General features: G+C 44.6%; 1 non-coding gene across 1 annotated transcript; it reads right to left on the bottom strand.

Moving 5' to 3' along the window:
* Positions 1-1,362: 1,362 nt before the first annotated feature.
* trnas-acu (transfer RNA serine (anticodon ACU)) lies at positions 1,363-1,445 on the bottom strand. The gene has a single exon. It is a non-coding gene; the product is annotated as a tRNA-Ser (tRNA).
* Between the last annotated feature and the right edge of the window lie 8,276 nt (positions 1,446-9,721).

Here is a 9,721-nt window from a genome sequence, read left to right as displayed (position 1 = left end):
CAGCAGTGTAAGCAGTGCAGATGGAAGCATAAAATTTCAGAGAGACATTAATATAATAAATGAATGGGCAAAACTGTGGCGAATGGATTTCAATTTAGGCAAGTGTGAGTTCATCCACTTTGGACCTGAAAAGTGTAGATCAGAATACTTTCTAAATGGTGAAAAGCTCGAAACTGTGGAGTTCCAAAGGGATTTGGGGTCCATGTACAGAGATCATTATAATGACATGGAGTGGTTCGGCCTCAACTGGAGTATATTGTACAGTTATGTGTACCAGACGTTTGGAAGGATGAAAAGTCATTGAAGAGGATTCAGAGCAGGTTGACCTGGATGATACCAGGGATGAGGGAATTCAGTTATATCGAAAGATTGGAGAAGCTGGGATTATTCTCCTTACAGCAGAGAAGGTTAAGGGGAGACCTAATAGAGGTATTGAAAATAATGAGGGGTTTGAAAGTACAAGTAGGGAGAAACTGTTTCCTCTGGCGAGTGGGTCGGTAACCGGAGATCATAGATTTAAAATATTTGCAAAAGTACTCGAGGGGAACTGAGGAGAATTTTTTTCACACAGAGGGTTGTTAAGATCTGGAACGCACTTCCTGAAAGGGTGGTGGAAGCAGATTCCATGGGATCATTCAAAAGGCAATTGGACATGTACTTGAAGAGGACTAATTTGCAGGGAAAAATCTGGGGTGTGGGTCCAATTGGACAGGTCTTCGAAAGAGCCGGCACAGGGAGAACGGCCGAATGGTCTCCTTCTGTGCTGTAAGATTCTATGATTACCTTCTGAATAATTACAATTGATCCTTTTCAGTGTTGAGGAACCAAGAAAATTACAACCGTGATATTCGGTTTCTCCATTCCCTTATGAATATCGCAGATTATAATATCCAGGCGGGGTGGGACTGAATGGGGGATAGAGTGCGGAGATTGGAATGGAAGCCCAGCAGAATGAACTTGATCTCAACAGCAGGCGGTGAACCTTCTCCACGAGAGAGGATCGTCATTTCAGTTCAGAAGGAAAATATATCAAGAAAATCGGGTGACACAGACACGGAATGATCCGGGACTGACAGCACATTCCTTTTAAACATGCACAGGCACGGAATGATCCGGGATATAAATCATAATTATGGACATAAGTTTCTCTTACCTTGACCATAAGATGTATTCTTCTTACCAGGACTCCACCGTGGACTTTGATAGTTCGTGACCTTACAATCTCAATACTTCCTGGAAGGAACTGTCACTGATTTCAGCAAACAATGCAAAAACCTCCCTCTGCCGTTTCCAGATGGATGGGATTGAAAGCCAGACTTTCTGGATAAACTGAATGAAGGAAATAAAACTTAAACGCAATAACGACGAGAATTTGGATTCGAACCCACGCGTGCAGAGCACAATGGATTAGTAATCCATCGCCTTAACCTCTCGGCCACCTCGTCACATGACAAAAAGTGCGTAAGCCCTTTTATTCAAAATGAAAATACTGCCGATGTTGGCAATCTGAAATAAAAACGGAAAATGCTGGAAATCCTCAGTAGGTCAGGCAGAATCTGTAAAAAGAGAAACAGAATTAACGTTTCACGTCGATAACCTTTGGTCAGAGCTGGGTCAGAACAAAAGCGCTTTTATTGTCTTATTTCTCAATGTAAAGCTCTGGACTCTGAGGACAAGAAAGTCTGACCGTACAATATGACCTGCCCATGCACCCAAATCGAGAATGTTGAAAATGTCCAATCAGCTGCTGTAACCAAACTTCGGTGGAAGAACAGCTTTTGCCACTGGATGCAGCGATGTTCGAAGGACCAAAGACTGTAATGGAGAGCGTGGGGAATTGCCAGGATACCAAGCAGAACGATTCACTCGATATTTTGGCGGAGAGGCCGTTGATGAATTTCAGATGGAACAGCAACATGCTGAAATCCAGTCGGTGTGTGAAAGAAAGCGAGTGCTGATAGAAGGGGCTGGGAGTTCAGCAGTGTGGGACCGTGTGCCGAACCACAGCAGTTAAATCCGATTCCCAATTAGTGAACCGATCCAAAAGGTACAGGAGGCGATGAAAAGCGACCGGAGTGTGACGTTAATCGACCTGCTCATGTACATTCACTGATAATACATCCTAGCGTGATGCGAAGAAGTTGTTCATAATTATTGTATATATTTTTTATCTTATGCTGACCGAACGAAACACTCGGTTTACCAGGGCGCCATTGCGCACTTTGATTGATGGTTCAACTCGATCACACCGTGCACTCCCAACACCTCCGTGCAAGAAGCAGTTTGGGTGGCAAACAAGACTTTGCTGATTTGAGCAAACAGATGTAAGCCAACAATGCGAAAAGCACATCTGAGTAAAGTCATGTTTTTGTTGAAGGCCAAATTAAACAGCTTCACAAATTCTAGCAGCGGTGGGATTCGAACATGTGTATTCACAAAGGTCGCAATTTTAACCAAACGCCGTAAGCAATTATACCGCGATTCCACATGAGTTAATAGTCGACTCCTCCCCTACCGGCGGGAAACCAGGGATTTGTTTCCAGGCCAATTCAGCATCGTTTACCTTTTGAATTCTGCACCCATGAGATCGCATGAATTGCGATAAGCGAATGTGTCGGCTTCGATCTGTGCAACTTCTTGAAATAATATCTTCATGTCGTCTACGTGTGTTGCCTGGACAAATCCTCTGCATTCTGTCCTCTGGTGCTCAAACATGCTCTGCTGAAGATAAGTCAAACCTGCCTTCTGCACTGCTGAAACAATGTGAGAAGCCAATTGTTGATTTTTGAAAATGGGGACGCAAAGGAGCTCATCCGGGATTTGAATCAGTGAAAATCCTGAGCGATAATCAGATCGAAAAATCAACTGGCAACAGAGCCGTGCAGCCACTGTAAAATTTCGCTGCCACGCAGCCGATCCGCCATCCTTTCAGAACACAATGGCCATCCAATCTCACTTTCTTGTACGATGTACGATGTAGAAAAATATCAGGTTCTACACTAATTATTTCACATCAACAATACTAGCCTATCTTTAGCAAATTCGTTTTGAATGTACAGAATCATAGATTCATAGAAAATTTACGGCACAGAAGGAGGCCATTGGGCCCATCGTGTACGCGCCGGCTGAGAAATGAGCCATTCAGCCTCATCCCATTTTCTTGCATTTGATCCGTAGCCTTGCAGGTCACGGCTCTTCAGGTGCACATCTAGGTATTTTTTTAAATGAGTTTAGGGTTTCTGCCTCTGCCACTCTCTCGGGGAAATAGGTCCTTCCTATCCACTCTATCGAGGCCTCTTATAATGTTCTACATCTGAATCCATTCAGCCCTCAGCCTCATCTGTTCCAAGGAAAACAACCCCAGCCCATCCAACCTGTCATCAATGGCTAAAATTCTCCAGTCCTGGCAACATCCTCGTAAATCTCCTCTGCACCCTCTCTTGTGCAATTACATTCTTCCTGTAATGTGGTGACCAGAACTGTGCGCAGTATTCAAGTTGTGGCCTAACTAGTGTTTTATAGAATTCCAGCACAATATCTCTGCTCTTATATTCTATGCCTCGGCTAATAAAGGAAAGCATTCCATATGCCTCCTTAACCACCTTAGCTACCTGTCCTGCTACCTTAAGGGATCTGTGGACGTGCACTCCAAGGTCGCTCACTTCCTCTACACCTCTCAGTACCCTCCCATTTATTTTATATTCCCTTGCCTTATTTGTTATCCCCAAATGCATTACCTTACACTTTTTCGGATTGAAATCCATTTGCCACTTTTCTGCCCATCTGACCAGTCCATTGATATCTTCCTGCATTCTCCAGCATTCCTCCTCACTATCAACCACATAGAGCCTATCCTGTGTCATCCGCAAATTTCTTAATCATGCCCCCTACATTTAATCCATACCGTTAATGTATACCACAAAAAGCAACGGACCTAGCACCAAGACATGCGGTACCCCGACTTGGACGATTTGAATTATCAAGTAACACTTTGCAGATGAATTGCTCTGAAACGTCTGTCTCGACATCGCCAAACTATACACTCTACAGTAAGTATACTTTACTCAAATTGCTGCTTTCATTCACTATGAGAGCGAAGAGACATACATGTGGATACATCAGCTACGATTTTATCAGCTGGATCGCAGCTTTACTTTTCCTACCATCTCTGTCTTGTGTTTCGTTACCCTTCTCTGCTGGTGTTGCAGGTTAGATCAGCCTTTGCCGTTCGTGGAAGCCTGAGAAGTCCATCGGGGACAAAACAGAGAGACAAGAGACAGAGAAAGGGAGAAATACCCAGGTCCTATATTTTCCTTAGCTATCCTCTTGTTCTTAATGCACTGATAAACATTTTGGGTTTTCTACATGTGTATATTTGATTACAAACATCTACCACCATTCAGTAACCAAGGAAGTAAAGCACTCACAATGATCAAAAACACCCGCACACTCTGCTTATCATCTGATCATTTTACCAACAGAAAGGTTAAAGTCCATATGTATACGCCATGCGAATGAGATCACTTGCCAAAAGACTGTGTCCAATAATGTGTTTTTAAATTACAATTACAATTGAAATTATCCACATCTGTACCCAATTAGCCACACGTGACATGTATCCAACCTATTGGACAACACTGGTCTATCTCACAATAGATTGATTCAACGGGCCGTGTTCTGCTGAACCCCAACTCTGTCCATTCTTACAACCAATAAAAACAAACCTGTCGCGGATGCAGGTCAGGTTGTTTTTCTGGAAGAAGCAAATCAACTGGGTCGTAAAAGCACCTCCACCCAAATAACTGTTCGGTTTACGTTAAAATTCTCAACATCCCATGACATTCAACGGCATTACCATCACCGAATTCCCCCAACATCAACATCCTCGGGGTCTCCATTGACCAGAAACTTAACTGGACCAACCATATAAATACTGCAGCTCCGAGAGCAGATCAGAGGCTGGGTATTCTGCGGCTAGTGACTCACCTCCTGACTCCCCAAAGCCTTTCCACCATCGACAAGGCATAAGTCAGGCGTGTGATTGAATACTCTCCACTTGCTTGGATGAGTGCAGCTCCAACAATACTCAAGAAGCTCGAAACCATCCAAGATAAAGCAGCCCGCTTGATTGGCACCTCATCCACCACCGTAAACATTCACTCCCTTCACCACCGGCGCACTGTGGCTGCAGTGTGCACCATCCACAGGATGCACTGCAGCATCTCGCCAAGGCTTCTTCGACAGCACCTCCCAAACCCGCGACCTCTACCACCCAGAAGGACAAGAGTAGCAGGCGCACGGGAACAACACCACCTGCACGTTCCCCTCCAAGTCACACACCATCTCGACTAGTTAATATCGGCCTAGTCGACCCGATCTCTCCTCATACGTTAGCCCTGCCATCCCAGGAATCAGTCTGGTAAATCTTCGTTGCACTGCCTCCATGGTAAGAACATCCTTCCTCAGATAAGGAGACCTAAACTGCACACAATACTCCAGATGTGGTCTCACCAAGGCCCTGTATACCTGCAGTAAGACATCTCTGCTCCTGTACTCAAATCCTCTTGCAATGAAACCTTGATCCAAACATGGACAAAAGAGCTGAATTCCAGAGGTGAGGCGAGAGTGACTGCCCTTGACTTCAATGCAGCATTTGACATAGTGTGGAACTCGGAAGCCCTAGCAAAGTTGAAGGGAATGGAAATCAGGGAAAACACTCCAGTGTCTGGAGTCATACCTAGCACAAAGGAAGATGGTAGAGGTTGTTGGAGGCCAAACGTCGCAGCCCCAGGACATTGCTGCAGCAGTTCCTCAGGGCAGTGTCCTCGGCCCAACCATCTTCAGCTCCTTCATCAATGACTTTCCCTCCATCATAAGCTCAGAAATGGGGATGCTCGCTGATGATTGCAGTGTTCAGTTCCATTCGCAACCCGTCAGATAATGAGGCAAACCTGGACAACATCCAGACTTGGGCTGATAAATGGCAAGTAACATTCGCGCTAGACAAGCGCCAGGCAATGACCATCTCCAACAAGAGAGAATCTAACCACGTCCCATTGTCATTCAACGGCATTACCATCGCCGAATCCCCACCATCAACATCCTGGGTGTCACCATTGACCAGAGACATAACTGGACCAGCCACATAAATATTGTGGCTACAAGAGCAGGTCAGAGGCTGGGTATTCTGCGACGAGTGACATACCTCCTGACTCCCCAAAGCCTTTCCAACATCTACAAGTGACAAGTCAGGAGTGTGATCGAATACTCTCCACTTGCATGGACGAGTGCAGCTCCAACAACACTCAAGAAGCTTGGCACCATCCAGTACAAAACAGCCTGCTTGATTGGCACCCCATCCACCACCCTAAACATTCACTCCCTTCGCCACCAACGCACCATGGCTGCAGTGTGTACCTTCCACAGGATGCACTGCAGCAACTCGCCAAGGCTTCTTCGACAGCACCTCCCAAACCCGCGACCTCTACCACCTAGAAGGACAATGGCAGCAGGCACATGGGAACAACACCAACTGCACGTTCCCCTCCAAGTCACACACCATCCCGACTTGGAAATATATCGCCGTTCCTTCATCGTCGCTGGATCAAAATCCTGGAACTCCCGACCGAACAGCACTGTGGGTGATCCTTCAACACACCGACTGCAGTGGTTCAAGAAGGCGGCTCACCACCACCTTTTGAAGGGCAGTTAGAGATGGGCAATAAATTGCCAGCGTCTTACACATCCCATGAACGAATAAAAAAAAAGATGGTATACAAGGATATACATCAAAGGCTAAAGATAACACTGACTGTAGCTGCCTGGGGAGTGTTTGATGGGACAATGTAAAGGGAACATTACCATGAATCTAACAAATTCTGTACCAGTTTGGGGAGTGTTTTATGGGATAGTGTAGTCGGAGCTTTGCTCTGTATCTAACCAATGCTGTCCACGCCCTGGGAGTGCTTGATGGACAGTGGAAAGGCACCTTTGCTCTGTTTCTAACCCGTGCTTTATCTGTCCTTGTTTTACGGGACAGTGTAGAGGGAGATTTGCTCTGTATCTAACCGTGCTGCACTCGCCCTGTGACTGTTTTATGAGACAGTGTAGAGGGAGCTTTATTCTGTATCCAACCCATGCTGTACCTGCCGTGGGAATGTTTGATGGGACAGTGTAGAGGGACCTTTACTCTGAATCTAACCCGTGCTGTACCTGCCTTGGAATTGTTTGATGGGACAGCGTAGAGGGAGCTTTACTCTGTATTTAACCCAAGCTGTTCCTGCCCTGCGAGAATTTGATGGGACAGTGTAGAGGGAGCTTTGCTCTATATCTACCCCGTGCTGTACCTGCCCAGGGAGTGTTTGCTGGGACAGTGTAGAATGACTATTACTCTGGATCTAACCCATGCTGTTCCTGCCCTGGGAATGTTTGATGAGACAGTGTGGAGGGAGCTTTATTCTGTATCTAACACGTGCTTTACTTGCCTGAGGAGAATTTGATGGGACAGTGTCGAGGGAGCTTTTTTCTGTATCTAACACGTGCTTTACCTGCCTGAGGAGAATTTGATGGGACAGTGTAGAGGGAGCTTTGTCCTGTATCTAACTGGTGCTGTACCTGCCCTGGGAGTGTTTGATGGGACAGTTTAGAGGGAGATTTGCTTTGTATCTAATCCGTGCTGTACCTGACTGGAGAGTGTTTCAAGCAGACACGACGTGCTCAGAATGCCACATTCTCCAGCGCTGACATCCATCTCCTCGATGAGTACAACATTTAACCCGAAGATATAATCATTGAATCATAGAATCATTACAGCAGAGAAAGAGGCTTTTCGGCCCATCAAACTTGTGTTGGCTCTTTGTAAGAGCAATCCAGTTAGACCCATTCCCCCGCTCTTTCCCTGTAGCTCCCGTTGATAAGAGAAACCAATCAGTTTGTCCCTTGACACAGATCTGGAAGGACAGTGAGTGTCCCTAACATTTTTGTACAGTGTGTTCGATATTTTATCCCTGGATCTGAGTCTTTTGTTGATGATTTGAAATTGATTCGCTTTAGTTACTGAATCACCAACCAGTGGAATTATTTTTACTTTATTTAACAGATCAATTGTTGAACACCACTTACCCATCATTGTTCGAATGAAAAGAGCCCCAGTTTCTCTTGTCTCTCCTCATTACTAAAGTGTCTAGTCCCTGGTATTATCTCCGTGAATCTCTTCTGCGCCCTCTCCATGGCCTTGACATTTTTCCGAGTGTAAGATGCCCAAAATTTTACACCATATTCTAACTGCAGATTTGTACAGTTTTACATGACCTCTGTCCTTCTGTACTCTATACCGATATTTGTGAAACCTAGGGTTCCATGTGCTTTTTAACCACTTTATCAACTTGTCCTCCCACTTTTAAAGATTTGTGTACTGAACCCCTTGTAGATTTTGGAGAAATTTACCTAACTTGGTTAAAATACATTGACATAAATCTGATATAATGTGTATTATGGGAAAGAGAAATTTAGTCTGAGTTGAAAACTCAAACAAGCGCTTCACAGCAGACAGGTCGCCATGGCAACATTGATCAGACATTCCATTCCACAGAATCGGCTACATGGTAACTCTAATCAGATAAGGGGAGAGAACAGAGGCTTTCTCTGTTATTATCCACACTATAAACTTAAATCAGCGTGAGCAATATAATAGATTAGATTATAATGTGTGATGTTTCCAACTATAATTGTAAAAGTATAAGAAATGACATAATTAACAGGGTAGTTTAGGGATAGTGATGATATTACTGAAGAAAAGTAACTGCTGGGAACCAAGGAATGTGTCCTTGTAAATCACAGATCAGAGAAGTTCCTGCTGTCTTTTCCTCACTTCTGTCCTAAACGCAGCAGAGAAAACAAAGAAGAGTCAGGTGACAGAGATCGATCACGACAGGGTATAAAAGTAATGGGATACTGATGGAAGTGGACACTCGGGAGTGGAGACACCGGAGATCAAGCTCAGGGCGTCCGAGGTTCCATCCAATGGGCTGACCTCGTGTAAGTTACTGTGGATAAGGGGGACTTGCATGTTTACTCTGATCGATAGATCAATATAAGATACGGTTGAGGACAGATAATCTGCTCATATTTTATTTCTTAATAAAGTATTAAAGTTGCTGACACAAGTCTCTCGAATCTGCTGATTAATAAGACAAGGCGTTAGTTAGAATCTTACATCCCTCTACTGTTCTGCTCCTCTACTCATTTTAAACTTTTATCTTTTAGCCCGATTTTATCTTTTTTTTTAAATCACAAAATGTATCACCTCATATTGCTTTGCATTAAATTTCATCTGGCCCCTATCTGCCCCATTTACTCACCTGTGTTTGTCACTTTAAAGTCACTTACAATCCTCTTCACAGTTTGCCCTGGTTCGTTTTTTGGCGTCATCTGGTGATTTTCTTCTTGTGCCCCATATACCCAAGCCCAGATCATTTCATTATATTGAGAAGAGCAATGGTCCCAACGCTGTCCCTTGGGGACACCATTGTTTACATTCCTCCAGTCTGAAGAACATCCATGAACCACTACTCTCTGTTTTCTGCCCTTTACCCAACTTGCTATCCGTGCTCCCCAGGCCCTTTCATTGCTTTAGTCTGAATTTTATCAACAAGGCTCGCGTACGGTACCTTATCAAACACCTTTTCAAAATCCATCCACACAACATCCGCTGCATTTCCTT

Source organism: Heptranchias perlo, unplaced genomic scaffold (assembly GCF_035084215.1).
Source record: "Heptranchias perlo isolate sHepPer1 unplaced genomic scaffold, sHepPer1.hap1 HAP1_SCAFFOLD_73, whole genome shotgun sequence".
In the NCBI taxonomy this organism is placed as follows: domain Eukaryota; kingdom Metazoa; phylum Chordata; class Chondrichthyes; order Hexanchiformes; family Hexanchidae; genus Heptranchias; species Heptranchias perlo.
This window is presented reverse-complemented; position numbering and strand designations above follow the sequence as displayed.